Here is a 24,770-nt window from a genome sequence, read left to right as displayed (position 1 = left end):
ATACTTTCCAGAACTGATTAAGAACTAAGGCATATACTTTTCAACATGTTGGGATCTCCTATCTGAGAGGATGTCCTGTTTACATTTTGTGCTTTAGCTAAGTAAGTATGCTGCATAAGTGCTTCAGAAATGAGGTGAAATATAAGAGGGAAAGATGGCTCAAAATGGATTTTCACACAGGTTTGAAAAATGACACTTGCATGACCTCTGTCATCAAACCATTTGGGATTAGTCCTACAAAGGTATATTTTTAATGAGAATAGGCACTCAGAAGGCATAGACCTTGACATCCATGGAATGTATTTCAGGGGTTTTAAAACTTTTTTCATCTTCTTTTCAGAAAGAAAATAAAGAGCAGCTGAAAATGTGGCTCATAGCAAGTTTCACTTTATGAAATTACCTGTGTAGGTAACCAAACATTGATAAATTTAAAACTAGCAAGAAGCAGCATCTAGCAATAACAAAACTAATACAGCAAAAGCTATAGCTTTTAATTTTTATCAGTCCTTTATTACTTAAAATCTTTCTATATGAGATGGTTACACAGTACTTACATTATATTACATGGAAGGCAACAGAAAAGCAAATTCACTTTTTTAAGGTTGGAATTATTTTTTTTCTTTTTTATTGGAAGGCCAAAACTCTTAATGAAATTGGAAGACAAAGTGGCAAATTCCAAAACCAAAATAATTTCAATTTTAAACATAGGCAAAACACAGCAAACTAATGGGAAACTACCTAAAGGATTATAATATCATATGTAGTGCTTCTGTACACCCACAGCTTAACTGCTGTCAAGTTTTGGTACAATTCCAGGAAAAGGAAAAAATTTAAGGCGCAGTTTGATAAAGTGTTAATTTTTAAATGTGAATAGTGAGTTTTTCAACCCTGTGCAAAGGATTGGGCACACTTCTGTTCTCACTGTGACCTTCTGAAGCTAACTAAAATTAACAAATCTTCATTTTACCATCCAGGACTAACCCTCTCTGTCTGTATATAGATAGATCAATAGATGTAAATATTTTAAGAATTCTTTATATTAGGAATGATATCCAGGGCCAAAGGCTTAAATTGTTATTTGTCTGGGTTTCCACTTGACCTGATGCTTCTTACATTCACTTTAGTAGTGTAGTATCAAAAAAGTCCTTGTGTACAATTGCATGCAAAATGAAGTCCATTGACACAAAACAGTTTGAGGCCTGAATAATGTAAAAAAAAGACTTTTCCTGGGAATTTCCCCAAAAGAATAGTGATGGAACTGCTTCAAATAATAACTTCAGTGTATCTATTATACACAAAGAACTTTCCTGATATTCACATTTATTTTTAATCAAAAATTTTAGAAATCGATATATCTCTCTCTCTGAACCTTTATGTGGAACTTATCATTTCTGCTTCTGAGAAAATGAGAATAGTTCATTGTATATAGTATGAGGCCTGCCAGTGTTATCTCTGAAATATGGGAACTAGCAGTATAATAAAATGTACTGCAGAACTATGAAAGCCCTTGATTCTATATTTACATCTCTGAACAAGCTCACTTTGACTCATAGCTCCTTAATTAGAGGCATAGTCGTTTTTCTTTTCTGCAGGGCATTTTTTTACCCTCACAATACAAGCATACATTTGGTAACTAATACCAGCAATTAGCCTCATCTGCTATGTAAATGAGTGTAATTGCAATTAAATACTTTAGTGGGCCTGAAGGGAAAACATGCAATCATTACAAAGTAAGTAGGAGTACATGGTAAAAGGACTTTTAGGAATGCTAGAAGTGGTTTTTTCCCTGTGGTGTCTAGGGTCCTTTCCATCATTAGTTATTTCTTCAGGAGTTTAGAACCTGGTTCAAAGGATAATTTTTCTCTCTTTCATTGAGAGCTGTGAAAACCACAGAACAAAGAATGACATATTTTATAAAGAAAAGAGAAATTATCTCAGGGTGTTCACAGGATTTTGTGGTGAACATCTGAGCATCACAAAACAGGATACCAAAAACAACACTGGGAAGTTCCTGGATTGGGTTTATTGTCAAAGATTTGTTGAAATCAATGGCTATGACAGTTTTACACTAACTAAATAACTGTGTCACTGAATATGTCTACATTATTCTCTGTCTTCCACGAGAGCTGTCACTAGCATACTGTAGGCAGCCTGTCTGGCTCGTATTTGATGGTATACTAAACACAGCATAGACACACCAGCATCATGCTGCTGAGCTTGGCCCCAGTGTTTGAACAAACTGCAAATCAAATTTTGAGCGTGTCCTCCTAAAAGCTAATAGGGATACATTGTCAGATATAACTCAATAGTACAAGTATGATTCAAAATTCTCATTTGCATAACATTTATATGTAATTTTGCTTCTAGGTCAGTAAGTTCCAGTGCAAAATCTGCACTTTGAAATTTAATTGTATATGTCTAATTTCTTCCATTAGTTCATGGAAGGTAACGTAACTATTTGTTAAACCTGAGTTGCCTGAAATTTCTTAAAGACTTGCAGTGAAGCATATGTTTGTATTGTGTGCAAATATCTGGAGAGTAGAGGAAGCCTGACCAGAGCACTATAGAAATGATTCATCTCCTAAGCAGTGTTTCACTGCCCTTTCTTATAGACCATCTCTAGGTTACTCATTCTGGCATTAAAAGTTCTAAGGGTACCCAGAGAGATTTCTATGGGATTTAGTTTTACCACTGCATTTAAAAAAGAAAATTAAAAATTTCTAATAAGACATTCTGCGATTCTATTTTATTAATAAATTATGTGCTAAATTTTGACCAAATTTAAGCATTGTAGATGCTCATCCTTCTTATTGCATCTTGAAAAGATGGCTGGAAAGGAGTTGCAATTCATTTTTATCTTTAAAATATCATACATAATAAATATATTCATGGCCTGAATTAGCTTTTTTTTTTTCCTTTTCTTTTTTTTTTTTTTTTTTTTTTAATAAGCCTTTATTCCTTGATTTAAATACAGGTCTGTATTTCTGATTAAGAACATGTGTTAGGAAGCACCAAGGGCAGGTGCTGCTCCCTAGAGAAGGGTGGCCAGCAGCCCAGGGTGACAACAAGGCCAGCAGAGGCAGCAGCCTCAATGAGAATGGTCTGTCCAACAGCACCAGAGTGAGGGAACCACTCATGGAGCAAGTATAACAAGTTCACTGGGATGAGGCATGCCTGGGGTCAGAATCCTTATCCACAGATTGATAGCTACAGCAAAGTCCTGTCATGGATAAATTATGACAATGCATGCTTGGATCCATCTCCCATCCAAATGAGGTTAGGAATTCCTGCTGCAGCTTTTTCCAGCTGGTTCTCAAAGATCTTCAAGGCCAACTGGGGCTTCTGAGATAAATCTTCTTTTCAGAAAGCTGACCTGGAGGGCACTAACTGCACTCCTAGGAAGGTTTTGGCTCTGATAATCTGCTAGACTGAATTGTTACTTTTCCTAGAAGAATGCTCAAGACCATTTTATTTATGAAAAGTATCAGGAGAATAGTGAGAACACACCAACTGAAATTCAGGATAGGCAAGACAGAAGCAAACTATCAAGAACAGAAGCACCTTTCAATAGAAATAAGTGGTGCCTGAGTTTGTCAGTTGTTGAGACATATTGTGCACAGAAATCAAAATTCTAGTGGATTATTTATCCACAACTTCACTGAATTTTTTCTCTGCGATATATAAATTAATTTATTTTTCTGTCAGACAAGGTAGTTGTTTGGGCCTATCCATCTCTCAAGATGACTTTAAAGCACAAGTGTAGTGCAAGTCCCATTAGTTACTCTTAACAGGAAAAAGAAATAAAAGGAAAATGTTGATTCTAAATTAGTGTTCCCAAGTTCCCACTAACCACTTAATGTGATTCAGGAATGTAGGGGGAAATACACTACTTCCATGGGTATCCCTTGAATAATACTTTTCTTATGTAACTGAGGTCCCCTATAATTGGTGACAAAAATACTGCTGTTGACGTTTAAGTTTGCATAATTGATGGGGATATCTCTCTCTGGTAAAATATTATTTTTAAAATTCAAAGGTATTTTATTTGGTAAACTTTGAAGATGATAACCTATTTGCATGCCAGTCTTACACCAATCTACACAAGCAGTTATGGGTTTTGTTCATTGTCTAGAACTAAAGAAAATGTAGTTAAGGCGCATTTGGTGGTACGGACTTTCCTGAATCACTACTATAATAATTCCAGTTGGGTTGTTTATTTTATCTCTTCCACTTAGAAATCCATTTTATATCTTCTGACCATGGTAAAGTGATTGCTGAGATTTCTTCCATTGTTATTGTATAGAAGTCAGTTTATGTTCATCTCATCTTAAGCGTAACTGTCTTGTCAAATAATGTAATTGTTGTATGTTTTACCAAAATATCCAGATTTTGGTCACTGAGGGTAGCTGTCATTTTAGAAGCTGAGTTTAAACGCATTTATTGATATCTCAGTCAAGAACTATTATTTGTTGAGAACTAGTCTCCCAAAGTTTTCCACATAAGAGATTTTGGTGCATTTCATAGCTCTTGATTTCATAGCATGTGTTGATTAAAGACAAACTTTCACAATTCAGTATTCAACACATTCAAGGTAGTAGGAGCAGAATGTGCTTAACAGAGCAATACATACATTTTTAAGAAGAAAATATTTCCTTAGAATCATAACAGTGGTTTCAAGACACTAAAATGAAATTCAGAAAAGTAGCAGTCTGTTTTTAGGACTTGGAATTTAGAAGTGATTAAAGACAGGTTAAGGTTCACCATATTGTTTTGATGACAATCAAAAGCTATCATTAGCTATTGTTTTCTATTCCAAGGACCTTTGAATTTAAGATTTTCTTTAATGTTACGCTAATTGCAGGCACAACACATCTTTGTAATTTAACATTCTCTATAAAATTTTAGTTTTAGTAATGGTGAAGAAGTTAAAATTAAAATTGTTATTGGTTTGGGTCTGTAGAACATAATTTAAGGAAACTGGAATTCAGGCCACAGCTTGGATTGTAAGTTATAGGAAAGGATTTGCAGAGAAATGTCAGCTATAAGCCCAGTGCTTAACACGTGTCTGGTCTGTCTGAACTTGCATTCACCTTAGACCTGTGGAGCACAAACTTTTTCTTCCAGTCAGCCTGTTTGTAACCTCCTTGTAAGTGGAATTGTTTCAGCTTTTCCCCTGCCGACAGCAAAACATAAACATGAGGGACATTAAAATGGAAACAGGATCCTGGTTCTTTCTGTTTCTTAGTTTTACTTAGCAGTGACCTTTAACCCTCATTAAGATACTTTAGAAAGTTTGGGACTCCTTTTTTGTATAGCTCATTGTGGGAATATTTAGGTTTGTTGTGTTGTTTTTGTCTTCAAAAATATATAAATGCCTTTGGGCAGTTGTATAAAACATAAACCCTCACATTTACTTATTCTAAAAAAATATATCTGTAGATAATATTTCACAACAGATGCTCTGGTCATTAGAGACATCCCATAGTTACAAGGCAAACATTAACACTCAAATTTTACTCAAGAGGAATATCAATGCACATCAAAATTTTGTCCAGGGCAAAACATACATTTGTATACATACTAATGGACACAGACCTAAAGCACATATCAATGTTCAGAAAATATCAAATACAGTTGTTTTATCTATGAAAATATGACTTAGCTTCATGAATACAAAATTGTGTTTTGGAATTTGTTTAACAATTTGCAATGTGTGTCAATGACTAGCTATGTCCTCTGATTTGTTTGGCTTAGAAGATTCCTGACCTCTTGACAAATATATGCATGCCATAGAAACACACAGAAACACTCCAAACATGACTCAATTTAAAAAATATTCCCAAGGAAGTTTGAATATCTGAGGTCCGCAATTTCTAATGTTTCCATAGAGAATTCTCTCCCTTCAGTTAAAAAATTAATCATGCTTCCTCTGATTTAAAAGTGTGGAAGAGGACCTATATTGACATACATGTGACTTCTCTCAGAAAAAGTGAAAAGTGCCACCAAGAAATTAGGTTTTTAGTTGTTGATGGTATTGTCTGCCTCATTGGTCTATTTTTGTATGTAAAATGTAGCAAGATAATAGGAGTTCCTTGCATGTTTTCAGAAACTGCATTTAGGTACCCACTTATGAAGTGAAATTATCTCATCAGATAGGAAAATACTAAAAATTTTCTTTGACTTTCAGAAAACACCTTCTCAGGGGATTATTTCTTCATCATATTTCTTCTAGTAAAACAGCTAGGAAATTTGTTTCTCTTTGTCACTCTCTGGAATTCTGAATTATCACTCTGTTCCTAAATCCATCTAAAAATCTAATTTAAAAGAATGTTGTATTTTATGCTATATTTTAAGAAAAGCAATTGTATTAAAAATATTTCCCTTCAGTGTTTAATTTTATTTACTTTATTTCCCAGTTATTTCACCTTTCCTCTTTATTATTTTCCTTTCTATTGTTAAAATGAACAAAAGAAGCAATATAAAAAGAGAAAACTGTGAAAAAAAAAGAGTGCAAAAATTCAAAACATCTTTGATTTTCTTTTCCTATATCAGATGGAGAGATTGTTCCATACTCCCTTTGAAAACAAGCTTTTATAAGGATTCCTTTATGTCAGTGTAAAATGTTTTATTTTCCTTATATCTGAGACTGTAGGGTACTTCTGAGATACTATGCTTTCTCGGATGAATTTTGGTGATATTGTTTGAGGTGTTGAAAATTCTTCTTTGACCATATGTTTGAACAGCTAAATACTTTATTGTTTAAAATGCTTCCATTTCCATCTTGAGACCTTTTGGTTTCAGTATCTACTTATTAGCTCCTATATTTATTTTATTTAATGTGATTGAATGAAGGCAAAACACATTATGTCATAACTTTTATTCTGATATCCAAATTGTTTGGAGATTTAATCTGATTAATTTCCTCCACTTCTTTTAGGGATCTAAAATAACAATCTGCATTCAACAATTATTACAGTGAAATCAGAGGTAAATTTGACCCTACCTCTCTAAATCTGCAAAATTAGGTAGCTCATTTGTCCAAAGTTGCATGTTTTTTTTATTAGTGATGTACAGCCTTCAAGATTTAGTACACATCATCATAATCCATGAATTTTATGTCTATTAATGGTAACATTTTCGCTTTGTCTTTACTAATATTTGATGGTGTAGATATAATTCTTCATCAATGATTTTACACATTTTAGCTAGTTCAGAAAAGAAAAATCAAAAATCCTGTGCAATGATACCTTTTAAAAAGTGACCTTGTCAAAGTGAGGCATTCTATCTTCAATTAAATTCAGAGTTAGTTGGTCCCACAGGTAATGCTGGAATATATAATGTTAGCTATTATAAGAACTTTGCAAAAGCAGTTTAAAAACCCCTAAAAAGAAAACCATTTATGCTGTGCTGGTTTGTAGAAAAAGAGGGAAGATTTTACCTTTATATTAGTAACTATTTATGAGGTCATTTTTGGAGTGTACTGTTACATAAAACATGAGGTCAGCAAGTAAAGGTAATTAAATTTTAGTAGGAGCAAGAGTCACCAAAAAGTTTTTTCTTTCATCCTAACCCATCTAAAATACCCATACAATACACCATTAATATCCTTGGAATTGTTAATTATTTCAACCTGAATAGAAGTATCAGTGCTGCTAGCTTAATTTAATATCCTCCTGGAGATTCCTGAAGAATGTATGATTACTTTTATTATTCTGTATATTCAAGAACAACAAAACATCAAGAAAATCAGCTTAAACATGGAAATACAGTTCAGAGGAAGCACCTGTTTTTATCTTGGATGAGAAATTTTCTCTGGAAATTTTCCATCAGAAAGTGCAATTCAACTAATTTAAATTATTTCAGAAGAACAAACCTCTTTCCCTTAAATTTTCTTGCAAAGAAGCCAACATTTTTCTCTTTTGCTCTTTTAGTTATAACTATTTAAAAATTTAATCAATTTTATGTGCATCAGAGAAATTAGTAATTAAAATTTAGTATCAAACTGTTTTTGTATTAATGAGAAAACTTAATTTTATCATAATAAAATATTTCAATGATCCTGAATTGGGATTTTATTTCCCAATAAGAATTTTAAAATTTGAGATTTTGGGGAAAATTTGGAGCAGAAAAAAATCAAAACCCAGCACAGGAAATTCTGGTGTTTTCCTTGAAGCTTATAGATTATTTTTCTATCAGTATCATTCAGTATTTCACAACTCAGTATAGGACCATTTACAATTAAAAAAAAATAGGTGTTCTAGATTTACAGTAACACACAGCACATGTAAGTCTTGTGAAATATTCTATTTCATGGAAGTGTTCATAGGGAATTCTAGAGTTTAACTGAACTGAAAAATCAAGTTTAGTTTTCAGTTTCTAATGCAACTATGTTTCTCAGAAAAAAATAGTCTTCATTTTCTTCATCAGAATAACTTTTAATGGTCAGGAGAAAATTCAATATTGGCAATTGAATTTTATATATCTTTGATATATCTAAATCTCTATCTGCTATCTTAGTGCAAAATTATTTTCTCTCCAATGGATGTTCAACTTTCAAGGAGGTGATGTTTCAGAATGCATCAAACCATCTGGAAAACTGTTTTGACAACTAGATTTAAAAAGCAAAGGTACTATAGCAGATGTTGTACAGTGTGGTATAGCAGGATTTTTAACAGTATATTTTTACAGATATTGATTATAATTTTTAATGAGTGTGGTGACCAATAAATGTTTCTTTGTTCTGGTTTTACCATCGTAGGTCTAGCACCATAAAATGAGAGTGAGCTCTGGGCTTGTTTTTGATAGGTTGAAAATTGTACTGTGAAAAGAGAGATTTTATTTCTGTCTTCTGTTTGTATTCTGATTTGAAAAACTTCAAGCAGCCAATGGTTTCAATAAAGATTTTTCCTCAGTCTGCAAGTAGAATTCTTGATAAGCGTGATGAAGTCTCATTGTAAGGATTTTATTTGTCCACATTTAATGTTTGTATACAAATAATTATCAACCATGCTAGATTTCAGAAGAAATAACAGGATACCTTAACTATCTTCAGAGTAAGTGACTATCTAGTTTCTCTATATACTCTGATAGCACATCAGAATTTTTAAGCTGATAGATTTGCCCTGTGGACTTGAATCATGCTGAGTATCTATAGAAGAGATTTATTGAATTCTCAGGGTATCTCAGTAGGAAGAGAAGAAGATCTGATCCTTTTCCCTAATATTCCTCAAGTCATTCCTTGCCACCCATACATACATACTTTGTTGCTTAGTAATTTCATGTTGGTTGAAATTCCTATTACTGCGACAAGTGTACATGTCTGTCTTACAGGTATTACCTCCTCTGCTACTGTGACTAGACTGGAGTTTAGTGCAGAGAGGTCAAGAGTGGAAAGAAATGCATACCATTGCACACCCTTTCAGTTTGTCCTTTAAAAAGTCTGTATAACACTCAGTTTTCCTTTTTTTTTTTTGTAAAAATAGCTAATAATTCATCATCAGTGACTAGCGAGGTCATTGTTCTATAAAGTTGCTAATGTCAAGTGGAGAAAACAAAACAAATTAATTCTGCATCTTTGAAATAGAAAATGCAACTGTAGTTATGAAAATAACACTTTCAGAAGAAATTAGCGTGAGTAATCTCAACAGAAGACAGGTGTTTGACGAGCTTCATCTTATTTGGCATATGGGAATACCTTTCAGTCCTGAGAAGCATGGGAGCATCCTTCTCCATATCTCCACAACTGTACAGTAAGCATGAAGAATTTCATGTTACTGTACACATAATATGAGCAGCTAAACTGGTAACACATTTTCATGATTGTACATTGTGATGATGACTGGACAAGTATTTTGTGATTTGATACTGCTTCTGGCAAAGTGAATGAATGCCAAGATTTCCAGAGCATCAAAGGAAACATTTTTAATTTAAGTATGCATGCTGAGATGCAGCTGTGCCAATACATGCATATTTATTGGATCTGGCCAGGAGGCAAATGTGCAGCTAATTAAGCCATGGTAGTGCTGGCGAAGGTTTGATTCTAAAGGCCTGGGTTGTTGAAGACTTAGCTGAGTTGATTCTGGTGGATATAGAAGCAATTTAAAAATAAAATAACCCTAGGCAATGTTAAACTTGGACACTGATAACCTGGTAGTTAGTTTTCAATGGGATCAGAGGATACACTCTGGCAGTAGGCAAGGCTCAAGAATATCATATTTACCCTATTTCCATACAATTTCATGTTTTAGTTTAGGTAGCTACTCAATGTTGCATTAGGATGTATGACCAAGATGAGCTTAGGAAATAGTTTAGCTCATACTTTGGTGAGCCATGTTAGTTGAATTATAAACAGGACACCTGCATCTTCCCAGATGCTAGTAAACCTCTTCTGAAAAGTTTCTTCTCATCTACAAGCACATAGCAGGTAATCCAGTTTCAGAAAGGCCTCTTCTATGGAAGTTTTGGTACAGTAGATTTGCTAACTATTCCCTACTCTGTGCAAGTTTTGTAAGAAGATGTGCAGTATGATGTTTTGGTGTCTGAAAGGAATGTCTGTGCACTAGAAACTGCACTGAGACACTGCTTACCCCTGGGTAGCTCAATGGCTGACTCTCAGCCTGCACTGGCCAAATTTTAAACAATTGAAAATTACATTAAAAAAATTTATTGTTCTTGTAATTTACATTAAGTTTGAATCTTTATTATTCCAGGTAAAAACATCATATTAAAAATGAGAATTTATAATACTTTCATAATCCCAGGCAGGCAGCATCACCAGCCTCAGGCTTTAAAAGAGTATGTTCTCATATTCTTCCTAATCACAAGACTGACTTAAAATTCCTGAAGTTTAAAAATAAATGCATAAAAATAAGGATTTATTATTATTATTGTGTTTTCATTTGAGTCTTAGGGTACCCATTTTTAAGGGCTTCCTCCATGACTATGGAGGCAAATGATAGAGTTAAAAAAATTAGTGAGTGAAAACTAAAAATCAAGAGAACTGGAACTGGAACTGATTGGGATATTTTACCCCTTCTCATGGGGTCTTATTCTACCTCTTCTTCCATGAGCATGGTTAGTAAATTGGTTATTGAATTTTTTATCCCCCTTGAGCAGGCTGCAAAGGAAGTGTTCTATCTATTCCCCGGCAGACTGTGTTGAGATCAACTTACTGCCTTGGAATGTAACTCAGAGAAGGAAGGGAGGAGACAGGAAGAAATAGCTGAACATAAATTAAATAAACAAATAAATTCTGCAGCCTATTATAACCAAGCCAAGACTGACCATGATTTGTTTGTTCTGCTTGCCTATGTAAGTTGTGAGGGAATTTTAATTTTTTTTTAACCTTACGGCATAATATGTGTAGTCCAGCAAACAGTTACTTCTCACAATGTTATTCTGAACAAATTGTTGATTAACCAGAGAAAATAAAACTGAGAACCAGTATCATTCCTTCTTAGTCACAGACTCCCAGCTTGTTTATTTAGTGTCACCCATAGTCTGTCATGGCTGACCTAAAACTATCAGAAACAGCCACAATTGCAGCCAAGCATAAACAAAAATCTGAACTGAAGGTGCAAGGGGACTGCCATTCTAAAGATAAGATCTATTGCTGTAATAGCTCTTGATTATGATGACCAAATTAAAAAAAAAAAAAAGTAATGGAAAAAAAAAGAGAAAAGACCAAACGGCAAATACACAGACACATTTCTGTTTATTTATACATGAAGGGAGGGAAAGAAATCATTTACAGAGAAGAAGACATATAGAGAATAGGGTTTCATTACATGTCAGTGTTTCTCAACAGTTTATAAAACATGATTTTGTGAAACTAAAGGTTTTCTTGTGGTCGTCTCTGTTTGCTTAATGACATTTTGTAAAGTGATAAAAATCACATGGAGATAGCAGAGAGAGAGAAAGGGAATCTGCCAGATGGTTATCTGTTGGTAGAGTGTTTTTCACCCTTCCTTCCACCTACAGCACAGAAGCCCTGGTTTTACACTGAAGACAGATTTGCATTAGAAGATACCACATATGAATAAAAGTCTCCTATATTATGCTTCAGGTGTGTGAAAGATTTGTAAATTGCTGGTGACACAGGTAATGAAGGTGACTCATGTGTGACAAAAGCTGACTAGTTATTTAAAAGATGTGATTTTCAGACAACTTTCAATTTTCATTGTAATCAGTTTCCCTGAATTCATTGGGGTTTCTCTAAAAATAGGGAAAATTTAAAAATATTTAAACACAGACTTTGAACATCCTGATGTATAACCACTGCTACAGTTGTGGGGAAAAACTGCTTGCACTCCTCTCCAGCCATGCCAAGGGCCTGATCACTTGGCCATTTTAAAGGTCAGTTCCTGTCTTTAGCTTAATGCTCAGTATGTTACAGGGTTTCATTCCTTATTGTTTAAGTAAATTAAATCTTCAAAGCTCAGAACTTCAGTGGAGGTAGATGTGGGAGTTTGTGCTTTAGAAGTAGTCTGCACTTTTATTAACATTTGATGAACAGATTAAAGGATGGAAGAATAATAATGAGATTATTCTAGTAGTGTATTTTTTTTTAAATGTGTAAATTCAAAGTTCTATTAGCAAATAGATGTCCTGAGAAATTTTATAAATATGCATATTTCAGAAATTATTTTGATTTGACCCATATTTCTTAAAAACTCCCGAAAATGTAATTCTTTGTTTTTTGCAATTAACAACATCATAGATATGTTATGGTTTAATTCTTCCATATTTCCTCTCTATCTTTCTTTATTAATTTCACTTTTTTTTTAATCAAGCTGCATTGGCTATTTAGTAGCATCAATGGTCTATTCAATCCCAGTTCTTAGATACTTAGAAAGTACCCAAATGCTAGTCATGCACCAAAGCTTCTCACATACTAGGGAAAAACCTGATAACTATAGCGCAGCATTAACTTTCACTTATAATCCAACTTAAAAATTCTTACATATTGGTTTAATTGAACACTTTGGCAGAGGGAATAACTTTCTGACCATTCTGTTTGACTGGAAAGAACTGCATTGTTCTGTGTTCTGTATAGGAGAAATGCACAAAGCATTGGAAGCTTAGGCATATTGATTAAAAAGCAAACAAACAAAGTAACCAAAACCCACCACCCCCTCTTATTTGGTTTTAAAATTAATAAAAATTCTGCTTGGCGCTAATGTGAGGTATTTAATATTTATTTGTTAATTATTCCTCACTTTTCTTGCCCTGCAAAGGATATATCTTGACTTTAGCCTTTACAACAAAATGCATTTTGGAACTCTGATCTTAAAAAAAACCCAACCAACCAAGAAACCAACAAAAACAAACAAACAGCCAACCAAACAACCAAACAAACATGGATATGGGGAAGACATCAAAGAGTAGTATTTCATGGAAATTTCAAATTCACATTTTGTAATTTCCTGGACAGGAAGAATGCTCTGGAAAAGTCCCTTAAGGTAAAAACACTATGCATCTGTGCTCAATGTATGCCCAGAAATACATTTTTAATGAAAGGAGTTTAGGAGGAATGTATTAGAAGGAAGTGTTGAGTGCTCATCTACTCTTATTTATTTCATTACAGGAGAAGATATCAATTTGAGAAAAGCCATGTGGAATTTTTTGCTTATATTTGTATACTCAAAATGCAACATTCTTTATAATTGTCATTGGAAACACTGTTATATGGGTCTGCTGTGACTGTCCAATGTTCATCTGCTGACAGGAAAAATGTCTTCTGGAAATTGTGTGGGTTTTATTGACCCAGAAATAGATCTTGACTACTTTTGGTGGGTTAAATAAGGAAAAAGGAATTCTTTCTGGCAAACAAACCTCTGTAACTCTGGTATGAAGATCCCTAAGTATCTGCAAGCTGGCTGAAGGAATACATTGCTTCCTCCAGGGTGACATTATACCTTAACTGGCAGCAGTTTAGCCCAGACTAGCAGGTTTTTGCATCAACCTGTCTTCCTGGGTTACTTACCAGGGCCAGGTTTGGCTGTAGACTTGAGTATTCTGTTGAAAGCAAAAGCTTAAGAAGAATTTAGATATCAAGGTATTTAGCATGAATACATGCACTTTAATAAGTCGGCTGCAGAGAGCCAAATGCTTTGTGAGGGTAAAATGTCATTGCTATGGTTTTCCATAGGAGGAAATGTTAACCTTTGTCCTTCTAGCACTTGCTGCTTCTGGCATTTTTTCTCAATGAGGACATTTGTGAAGCTAGGAAAGATCCAGGAAGGAGAAGGAATTAGAACACATGCAGAGCTCAGTACAGAGGTGAAATAGAAGCTTTCAGCAGCACAGAGCCACAGTTCTATACTGTGGCTGAAAGTTGTTCACCCTTGAAAGCTTTTCAGTGGTCAGGCTGAAATATGCATCTTGGTGAGTAACTAGTGAACAAGTGTCAGTAGCAGTAAAAATGCCAACACATTTCACAATTCTTTTGACTTTCTTAACACAGACAAGCATGTTTACTGAGGTTTATTTTGCCAAGGTACTAAATAGATAATGCTGAGAATACCACATAACTATATGGTGGGTACTGACTCTATACCATTATTTATTCCAAAGCCTCAGAGTCAGTTCTTATTTGCAAATGACTTGGGATAGCAAGGAGCTGATGAATAACTATGCCCTGCCATTTTTCAGTATATATAGCATCCTGCAGCTTTTGTAAATATATGTAGAATTACTTTATTCACTATTTAGTGAATTAATTCTTCTACATACCAAGTATGATTTCTTTTGGCCAGTCTAGTATCCAGTGAATACACATGCTGAGTGTATTTCTTTACAATGTCAAAAAATCACTATTATCTATGATTTTCAAATGGTGATTTGCAAAGAATATGTTGTCCATAAAGGCAGTGGCTCTTCAGTGTTTGTTGCTGCTTCTCCTTGTTTTCAGCTGCTTCATTGCAAAAAAAAAGAAAAAGTACAGCATTCAAATAGTGCTCTCTTTTTTAGCAAGTAAGTGTTGGAATTGCCATAGACATGTAAAACAATTGCAAATTAAAAAGGAAGGAGCCCATGATAGAATCTCTTCATTAAGATATATATTACAGAATATCACATTTGATTTCAACAATTTTTCTTTATAAAATCAAATTACTCAGACACTGGAAATATAGGAAAACTGTGTAATATTATTTACCTTTTTATCAGAGTCTCTTTATTCTTTCCACACATTAAAATATATAGAGAGAGTCTGACTAGATTTTGGCTCATAGTATTTGGGTTAGTCTTAAAAACGGCAAAACTTTGTGTTAGTTCATCTGCACTTAGTTTTAGTTCAATCTGTGTTTAGTTTTACTGTGGCAAACACAATAAACATGATTATATTTCTCATTAGCTATTTGGGATTATTCTGAGCAAACTAGAAGAAAAGGTTTGTTGCCTTTTTTTTTAACTTACACTTTTTAAAGCTATATTTCCCTGGTTTTAGAATTTTATAACTTGACAGGAAAAAAGTGATTTTTCTTGAAATTGCAAACAAGGTCTCAACTGGAAAAAAACACTCCAAATTTCAAAATACTGTGTCATATTCAAATAATCAACTAATCATAATGAAGTTTAATTAGAATGGGATGCCTCTTATAATGGACAAGTGTCTTCAGTATTCAGCATAGTTTAAGAGCTAGGCTGTGTTAGTTCAGGAAGCTGCCAGTGCCTGTACCTCAGCAAGCATTTCACCTCATGCTCACCTCAAACATGTGACCCGATTCCTGGATCATGAGTGAATTTCAGAGTATGTTGTTGAGTTGAAAATTTAAGCCCTGTGCCTCAAGAATAAATCCACTTTTTTTGTAGTTTCTGATAGATTTAGGCTTGGAACAATAAGAATGTATACTAGAATCCAGCATTTTATTAAACACTTTCTACAACTAATGTGATAAAATTACTGATTTATGTGGAAGCAGCTCCTGGTGTGTGACCTTACCCCATTCTTCTCCTCTTCTTCATTAAATATGTTTATTCATCCAGCCATATATGCAGATAAGGATGCTTCTTTGAAAACAAAATGCATGTTGCTTGAGGCGCCTTTTATTTCATTAAAGTTGGATAAATAAGAAGTCCTAGTTTAGCACAACAAGTCATATTCTGGTCTTGATAGACTAATGTCTCGGCAAGATATTAATCCACAACTGATGAGAAACTTTTTTTGAATCTGTTTGTTCCAGAAATAATGTACTTTCTCCACACCAAAATCCTTCTTCCTTCCATAAAAGAAAATCATTATAATAAAAAAAAACATTTATTTATTTCAAGTAAGTTTCTTAGATGAATCATACTTGAAACTTCATGGCAGAACGATGAATAACCAAATTTCAGATTACAACTTTTGATTTAAAGTTTCTTTTGCATTTTGATCCAATGTTAAGAAACTTGGATGTTTTTTGCAATTTTCTCAGAAAAGCTTTTTTCTTGATTAATAGGTGCAACAAAATTGGAACTTTTTACAAAGTAAATAAAACAGTGGTTTCTCAGTTTTCCTCTTCTTCCCTTGTAACTCACTGCATAAACATACCTACAAGCAGCTATAAAAATAACATTCAACATCATATGAAGTTCTTTCCTAATACATCAATATTTTGTTCAGGCTGCAACTGTGGTAAATATTTCTCTCCCTTTCTGCTCCCTCCCTTCTCCAAATCTTGGGTGTTTTCTATGATTCTGTGTCATTGTGAGTAAAATGTCAATATGTGTAATGACACAGCACAGTGAAAACACATATTTTCATATTCATGTAAACTCATGTAATTGTAAATTAGGCTGTGCCACCCGCTATCATAACATACTTCATGTGAAAAGATGCTAAATTTACTTGACCTACTTTCATCTTCATGTTTAGGAAACAGGGTATAAGAAGTAAACAAAGTAGTTGTGCCTCATGCAGGAGATGATTATTGTTCGAATTTATGATTCATGCCTTGAGCAAAATTTTGTTTGTGGTCTCATTTGCAACCACAATTTATATCTTTACTAGGGATATACAGTGTGTTTGGGAGGTTATATATTAGGCATTCTTTGCACAGGGACAGTTTTCTAGCTTTGGGTATAGTATTTGCTATGTTTCTGGTAGCTGTAAAATTTTTTGGCGTAACATTTATTGTAGTAAATATGAAATTTTCAAATTTTTTGATAATTGCAATTCCCTCAAGGAATATTTACATCAATTCACTTGTTACAGCTAACTCAAGCTAGTATTTAAAAGAGTTGTCAATCCTACAAACAATGAGTCATAAATGCAAGTAGTTACTCTTTCAGTATTTCCTAACCATAGTGTTCAGTTTTTAATAACAAGTGTTTAATTTAAATTAATCTGTATTTTTAACCCAAACTAAATCAAATATTGTTAAACATTTCTGAAGCCCAATGAAGTCATCTTTTCAGAGAAGGATGCTAATTGCAGAATTGTTCTATTATCTGGTAAAGCAGACTGAATAAGCTTAGGTCTGTAAAACAAAAATCTATGAAGGATGTAGATTTGGAGAAATATTTACAATAAGACAGGGGGAAACAATAGATTGCCAAATATATAATAATGCACTACCACAAAACAGTAATTAAAAAATAGACTTTTCTATCTTTAATGTTTATGAATCTATTATTCTCTTTCGGTTGCTGTTTAGTGTGACATTCCTGTGAGCTGTCAGATAAAGCCACAACTGACAGAATCACAGATGATATACCTGATCCTTTTTCTTTTTTTATTTTAGTGCATCCTTTCTTCCAAATGCAGATTCTTTACAAATAAATTCTGGTTTTGAGTTATAGAAATAGAGTTACTAACCCTCAGGTGGCAAGACTGCAATAATTTCACCTTTTTGTTTTGTCTTTCAGAAGGCAGAAAATTCTAATCATAACCTGAGGAGTAGGGGGGTTTTAATTAGCCATGGGACATCCATGGAAATCTATACTCCAGGAGGATTGCACACGGATCCAGACACTTCCAGCAAAAAGACACAACATCTGTCCCTGTCCCAGATTTTCTGAGCTCACTGTCTGCCCCAATACCTAATTCCTAAAAGGCTGGTGTTCAGGAACTCTCACTGGCCTCCTTTTCTTTGCCTAAATAATGGTTGTAAAATTTAGTGAAAGCAAGGTGTGTTGTACAGTGCCTACTAGTTCTACTACCAGCCTTGCAGTTCTTTCTTTCACCTCCTAAATCTGTGGACTCCTGACTTCATTAAATTATTATGGAGACTTAGACCTGTCATGGTGCCCAAGAAGAAAGCAGTGAAGATCTCAACTTGTACCCTCACCTTTAGTACTCTTTAAGCTCAGGAGGTAAACCAGAGCACCCAGTATCTAATGGGTAGTGAAAGACAAAATCTTTTGCCTTCTTGTCCTCCTTCCAACCTTCCACTCCACCACTGTGGGAAAAAAAAGAGGGTTCCACAGTGGTGGTCAAGGTGGAGGTGGTGACCCATGTTCCTCAAATGGGAATTTAGGATGAACTAATTTCTCCATCTTTGTTCTGCTCCTTAAGAGAACTAAGCAGCAAGTCTCAACAAACTCATGTTACTCAAAGACATTGATACATGAGAGAGTAGAGTCTTACTGACTAGTCTAAAGGAGCATGCCAAATTACTTTTCAAAGACAGAATCATTTCACCTACTTGTGAGAGCTAAATTTCAAGAATATTAAAAGGAAGAAAATTACTGCATGATAGGGAGCTGCCATTGTAATATGTGCTGCTTAGTGCTTGAACATTGTAACTGTCAAGCTGATTCTATTATGAAAAAAGGAGTAATTTAACATTATTTAATATTCACAATATGCACATATTGAATGGAAGTGTATGTAGAATGTAAGGCCTTATTTCAGCATAAATGAAATTTTAATCACAGGAGTACTTCTATTGGTTTTAATAGGATAACTTATTCTCACTTTTATGCATGTGCATAATAAATAAGAAGTTACTAATGAATATGTTTAAAAATCACTGTGGTATTACTTTCAAGAAAGTATTACTTTCAAGAAAATATAGAAGATATTCTAACTTTTCAAGTGCTTCTTACCAAGTTTGTGGGATTGATTCTCCATTCCACATTGCCTACCAATGTTTTATTCTGTTAGCTATATCAGGGCCTTCCTTTGGTACATGGGTAGCATGAATATAAATGAGAACAAAATTTAGTTTAATTGGGGTATTTCCCACGTACTGAAGGTTTAATGCCATTACAGCAAGTTAGCTGACTAGTGCTCAGATGAGAAAGATGGAAAATATAGGAGGGTGTGTGTAACTGTAGAACTGACTACTTTGCAGATTGATGCTTGAAGTGTACAAGACATGGCAAATAGTATCATGATTTACCTTAATGTTCTGGTACAACACATTAGGAATATCAGTCATTTTGGAAAGGTGCTCAGAAAATTCCTGTATGTTCTCCAAGGATCTACAGATAGCCAATAATTTACAGAAATCCTATCATTTTTGGAGCCTGCCTGCCAGCACCATTTTTGTCTACTTTGAGTCCTGTCAGGTTTCTGCTTCTGCATTTTGTTCAGTGATTGCAATGTGATATACAGAGATATCTTGGGGAGTAGAAAGTGGCACCTAAGATTTGCTCACCCTTCTGTCATCTCCAGCCCCTCCACAGCTGCATAGGTAAGAGCCTACCAGCTTGTTCTCTACTGCACCCTTTTCATCTGGCCTTATTTGCTTATTTGTATAACAGTAAAGCATTGGCAGAGTAGTTGAGGGATAATTTTTTATTTATTTTATTTTATTTTATTGAGAAGTAATTCTGTTTATGGGCTGCTTCACTCCAGCTAGGTGAACTATCTTCTTAGTAAGGACTGTAAGACTGAAAAGAGAGAGAAGTTGCCAGTAGTGACAATAAAATAGCAATGCTGATTTGTTATATTAAATCTATATAATTTATAAATGGAAATACAACGAAGAGACCAAATTAAAGGTGTAAATACAGATGTTCATACCCAAAAAGATTTTAGAAAATTAGTTTTCTAGATTATAACATTTTAGTAGTAAGTGCAAATATTAGGAGAGTGACATGAAGATCGCTGAAGGCATTAGGTCTAATCACCCATGTTTCTTCCATAGAATAGGAAAACTGTAGCAATATCTTTTAAATTACAGGCTTAAATATCTGCAATAGCAGTGCAACTTTTGGACTTCAGCAAGTATTTTTAACGTTGCAGCCTTTACATAATTACCTTAATGTGAAGAAAGGCATATCATGCTCCATTGCTCCTTGTGTGAGCTTTAAGGAAAAAAAAATCTTTCCATAAAAAGCTTCTTAGCTTCAATTGAGCAAAAGAGTTCATACGGGGTCTGCAGTTGCAGCTCATAATTCCTGTAGACAGGTTAGGTTGCTGTGTGATGATCGTAATGAAGTTACATAAAGGCGTTGGACTAGATAAAGCAAAGCAGCCGCCGGATGAGCTCTCCGGGCGAGCGGAGCGGGCGCGGGAGCCCGGCGGTGCCCGGCGGTGCCCGGCGGTGCCCGCGCTGTGCCCGCGCTGTGTCCGCCCGCGCTGTGCCCGCCCGCGCTGTGCCCGCGCTGTGCCCGCGCTGTGCCCGCCCGCGCTGTGCCCGCGCTGTGCCCGCGCTGTGCCCGCGCTGTGCCCGGCGGTGCCCGCGCTGTGCCCGCCCGCGCTGTGCCCGCGCTGTGCCCGCCCGCGCTGTGCCCGCGCTGTGCCCGCGCTGTGCCCGCGCTGTGCCCGCGCTGTGCCCGCCCGCGCTGTGCCCGCGCTGCGCCCGGCGGTGCCCGCGCTGTGCCCGCGCTGTGCCCGCGCTGTGCCCGCGCTGCCGCCGCGCCCGCCGTCCGCAGGTGGCAGCATTGGCAGCGCTTGCGGCGCCTCGGCAGCTGCCAGACCTCCCCCACTCGCAGCGCTGTGTGATCAGGGCTGAGCTAAACATTGCATACTCACGTCAGGTGAAATAAAATGGAGTTTTGGGGCCGCAAATTAGGCTGTGTTTCTTCGGAGTTTTATTCCTTTTCCTTTTCCTTTTCCTTTTCCTTTTCCTTTTCCTTTTCCTTTTCCTTTTCCTTTTCCTTTTCCTTTTCCTTTTCCTTTTCCTTTTCCTTTTCCTTTTCCTTTTCCTTTTCCTTTTCCTTTTCCTTTTCCTTTTCCTTTTCCTTTTCCTTTTCCTTTTCCTTTTCCTTTTCCTTTTCCTTTTCCTTTCTCCTCTCCTCTCCTCTCCTCTCCTCTCCTCTCCTCTCCTCTCCTCTCCTCTCCTCTCCTCTCCTCTCCTCTCCTCTCCTCTCCTCTCCTCTCCTCTCCTCTCCTCTCCTCTCCTCTCCTCTCCTCTCCTCTCCTCTCCTCTCCTCTCCTCTCCTCTCCTCTCCTGAGATTTAAAGGTCATTTTCTTGTGAATGCATCAAAATCTCCACCCCATCTAAGGAAAAGAAAAAAACCCACAGGACTGAGTGAGACACTTACTGTCTGTACAAACTTGACTTGGCATTCATCATGCTTTCTTTGTTATGGAAAATAGAACCTTATTGTGAAATGGTCTTCCCTACTGGAGAAATACATTCTGTGGGAGTCATTACTCTCTCAGGCTTAAAATTCATGACTTCCAGATTTCTCATGTGTGTATTTATTTGATTCAGGATAGAGATTATTGGGAGAGATTGGGGTGGGGGGTGTACGGGTTTGTTTTGGTTTTGAATTTTGTGGGGTTTTTTTGTTGCTTGTTTTTTTGAGAGCTCTAACAGTCTCAGTCATTGGATGAGTCCTGTTTCCACTGATCTTTTGGCTTACTATCAAAAAGCAGAAAAAAATCCCTACATTTCACAATACTTGAAGATTTTTTTTCAAGATAATCTGACACTGAGTATTGATTTTCCTTTTTAAAAAACATTTAAGTTTGCTTTATTTATTACACTTCTTAAAGTTAGCAGAACTATTGGACATCGAAAAGACTATGCAGTGATCCCTTTTTCATTACATATATTTTAATGTACTATTTTCATTATATTTTTCTTTATGTGCCATGTTCTTTGATGTTGTCATTAAAGACATCATGAGGTCATATTTTTTCTACTCCTTATTCTCTTTTCCCATTCCTCTTTCATTTCCCCAGGGAAGGAAATTCTGAAGTAGAGGTTGAAAAAATGGTTTCAGTATTACAAAAAATATAAGCCAAAGTTGTTTCCTTAATAAATAGAATTAGATGTATATATTGCATTTTCAAGAGCTAGTACTGATGTTGGGACCAGCTCCTTAAATAAAATAGGACCTCTGTAGTCTCTGGAGAGAACACGCATAAAGCAAAGTAAATGATTTTCTGTCAACACTAAGTAGACAGGTGCTTACATTGAACAGCATTCTAATATGTCTCTGAATATTTATGTCTTCTTTTTCAAATGCATTGCCCATGAATGTCACAGCTGTCAAATGTCTGTATACAAGAAGATAAAAAATGAAATTAATAAAAGGCAGATCAACATTTCATTTGTTTAGGCCACTTCTTCATACAGCATTTTACAGAGGTTAGTGATGTTGAGATGCTTGAGTATACTGGCATATTTTAAGGGCTGAGTGAAATGCAAAGCAGTTAGTTGTATTTTGTGCACTCCTAGGTATACTTCCCATTATTTAACCTAGGCATTATCAGTGAAAATAATGACTTAAAGTTCTAAAAGGAGTTTATCCTCTGTCCATTTTCTTCACAGAAAGGGATCCTAGAAAGTCTTGGCAGCTCACTATTGCCATAACTAGAAACTTTTTTTTTGTGGAACAAATTCTGAATCAAACTCTGCAATGTGCAGTGACAGATGAGTCACCAATGCTGCTTGAAACCAGTTAATGAAGAATAAATTCAGTTTGAAAATAGTACCAAAAATGTAAAGACTATACATATTAAAGTAAACTTACCATTCATGGCTAACTGTGAAGATGCATCTATGCATCCTTGCAAAAATTTGAAATACCGTAATGATAACATGACTTTCATTTTATACAGAATGGTACTGAGAGAATAAGTGGAAAAACCTTAAGTGGGCAAAGATCAGAATTATTCACCTTGTATCCAAATAAAGTAGATTAATATGTGTTTCCCATTGGCACATTTTAAATGCTCCTCAAATTTAGTGGTGCTTTCACAGCAGGCCAGTTGGCATTCACACACTCAAATCTAGATGCCAGAGGCTGGATGCTGCCTCCTTTTTGTCTATATTCCTTGTTAATTACTTTGTTGTAAGGTTTCAAGTTACCTTTGAAAGTCTCTAGACTTTCTTACCATTCCCCATATGAGTTTAGTAGACAGACCACTTTCCAGTCAAAACAATTCAACATATCGTTCAAACTGACTTATTCAAGCTATTGCAGTACAAAGAAAAATGTTAGCAGAAATTTAAATGATGCACAGAGGTTTGTAGCATTATTGTGAAAACATAATATTGGAATTGTATAATCAGAGAATGGTTTGGGTTGGAAAGGACCTTAAAGTTCATCTAGTTACAACTCCCCTGTCATGAGCACTGATTAGCTTCAAAGTTTTTTCTCAATATAGCTGTTAAGACTAATGTTAGATTTCCCAAATATCCAGAGTTTCTGCAATACATGGATATTCCACATTCTGGAACCTCTGTAAAACAGAAAGTGCAGCTAGAATTTGTGCAGGCAGGCACGTGCCTGAAGCGCAGCCATAATGAAATGAAGTACACTGCCATAACAAAAGCTATATTATGCTTTCATCATAAATTTTCTGTCAGACATACACTAAACTGCTTCTTGGCAGCTCTTATCCCTCTCAGAAAATTTGTTCTAAGCAATCATCAGCAGAGGAGACAGCATATACAGAACTGAGTAAACCAGTACAGATTAACAGGACTGAGGACATCAGGCCTGATCAAGTGAGTGCAGTTGGCTATGAGATGAACAGATGCTTGAGGGAAACTAGCAATAAGTCAAAAACAATGTTTCATAAAAGCATATCCCCCAACAGATTCCAGTAAAATATGGGTCTGTTTTTCCTGCAAGCTGTATATGGAAATACCTGGAAATCTTTAGATCTTGCATGCATTTTCCACAGAGACACAATGCTTGCTCTCCATTCCAGCTACAGATCCTAGAAGGAGATGATATTTGGAAACATCTACAACATTAACTGGTTTCCAAATTAGGTTAGCATTCTTACTGTTTTATTTTCAGAAAACAGGTAGAAGAGTCCTTTAATTCTCCTTAAAAATTGTTTAGCTGACAACAGAATACATGTTTGTGATTTCAGCTTTGAAAGGTTCAGAAGATGGACATTTTGTAGGTTTAGCTAGTTATTAGAAATAATTTAGAAGACACTATGGTCTTGCAGTGATAAACATGGAAATACTGTACTGTTTGGTTCTTTCTGAGATAGCAACCTTTAAAATGTGTTGTTTTGCTGTTGGCAAATAAGGCCAATGCAGAAATGCATAAATGAGCACAGAAGATACATTTATTTGGTAAGAATCTGAGGTTTCTTTTACCCCAATTAGTGTTATTATTTGGATAATAAAAAGATTTGGTATCATCAATAAGACAACTTCAATAAAGAAACAAGAGTAAAAAAATCCATTCTGAAAGTATGTATGCCACAATAAAACCCTTCATCTAGAGTTAAAGAATATTTTTCAACAGGAGCTTCTTTAAAACTGTTGATTTCAATTTTCTTTAGTGATGTGTGTTTGATGTACATGTCTCCTATGGTTACATTTCAAGATATTTAGGATATTATGTGAAGTCAGATTATTATAATTTTGACTAAATGTATCACATTAGCAACATAACATAAAAACCCCATGCTTCACTG

The 24,770-nt window shown here is 35.3% G+C and overlaps 2 long non-coding RNA genes across 3 annotated transcripts in view; one reads left to right on the top strand and one right to left on the bottom strand.

Moving 5' to 3' along the window:
- Positions 1-24,770, top strand: part of LOC146767345 (uncharacterized) — a 108,819-nt gene that overhangs the window by 65,214 nt on the left and 18,835 nt on the right. The window lies entirely within an intron of this gene.
- Positions 9,773-21,202, bottom strand: LOC110475256 (uncharacterized). 2 transcript variants are annotated; one of them, XR_014955605.1, is made up of 3 exons: positions 20,906-21,202; positions 20,189-20,387; positions 9,773-19,818 (listed from the first exon to the last, which is right to left on the bottom strand). It is a non-coding gene; the product is annotated as an uncharacterized LOC110475256 (long non-coding RNA). The 2 variants fall into 2 exon arrangements; XR_013340105.2 differs by having other exon boundaries at positions 20,189-20,347.

The sequence above is a fragment of the Lonchura striata genome, chromosome 5, assembly GCF_050655825.1.
Source record: "Lonchura striata isolate lonStrDom1 chromosome 5, ASM5065582v1, whole genome shotgun sequence".
NCBI classification, from domain to species: Eukaryota; Metazoa; Chordata; class Aves; order Passeriformes; family Estrildidae; genus Lonchura; species Lonchura striata.
The sequence above is the reverse complement of the archived record's forward strand: the minus strand, read 5'-3'. Positions and strand labels throughout refer to the sequence as shown.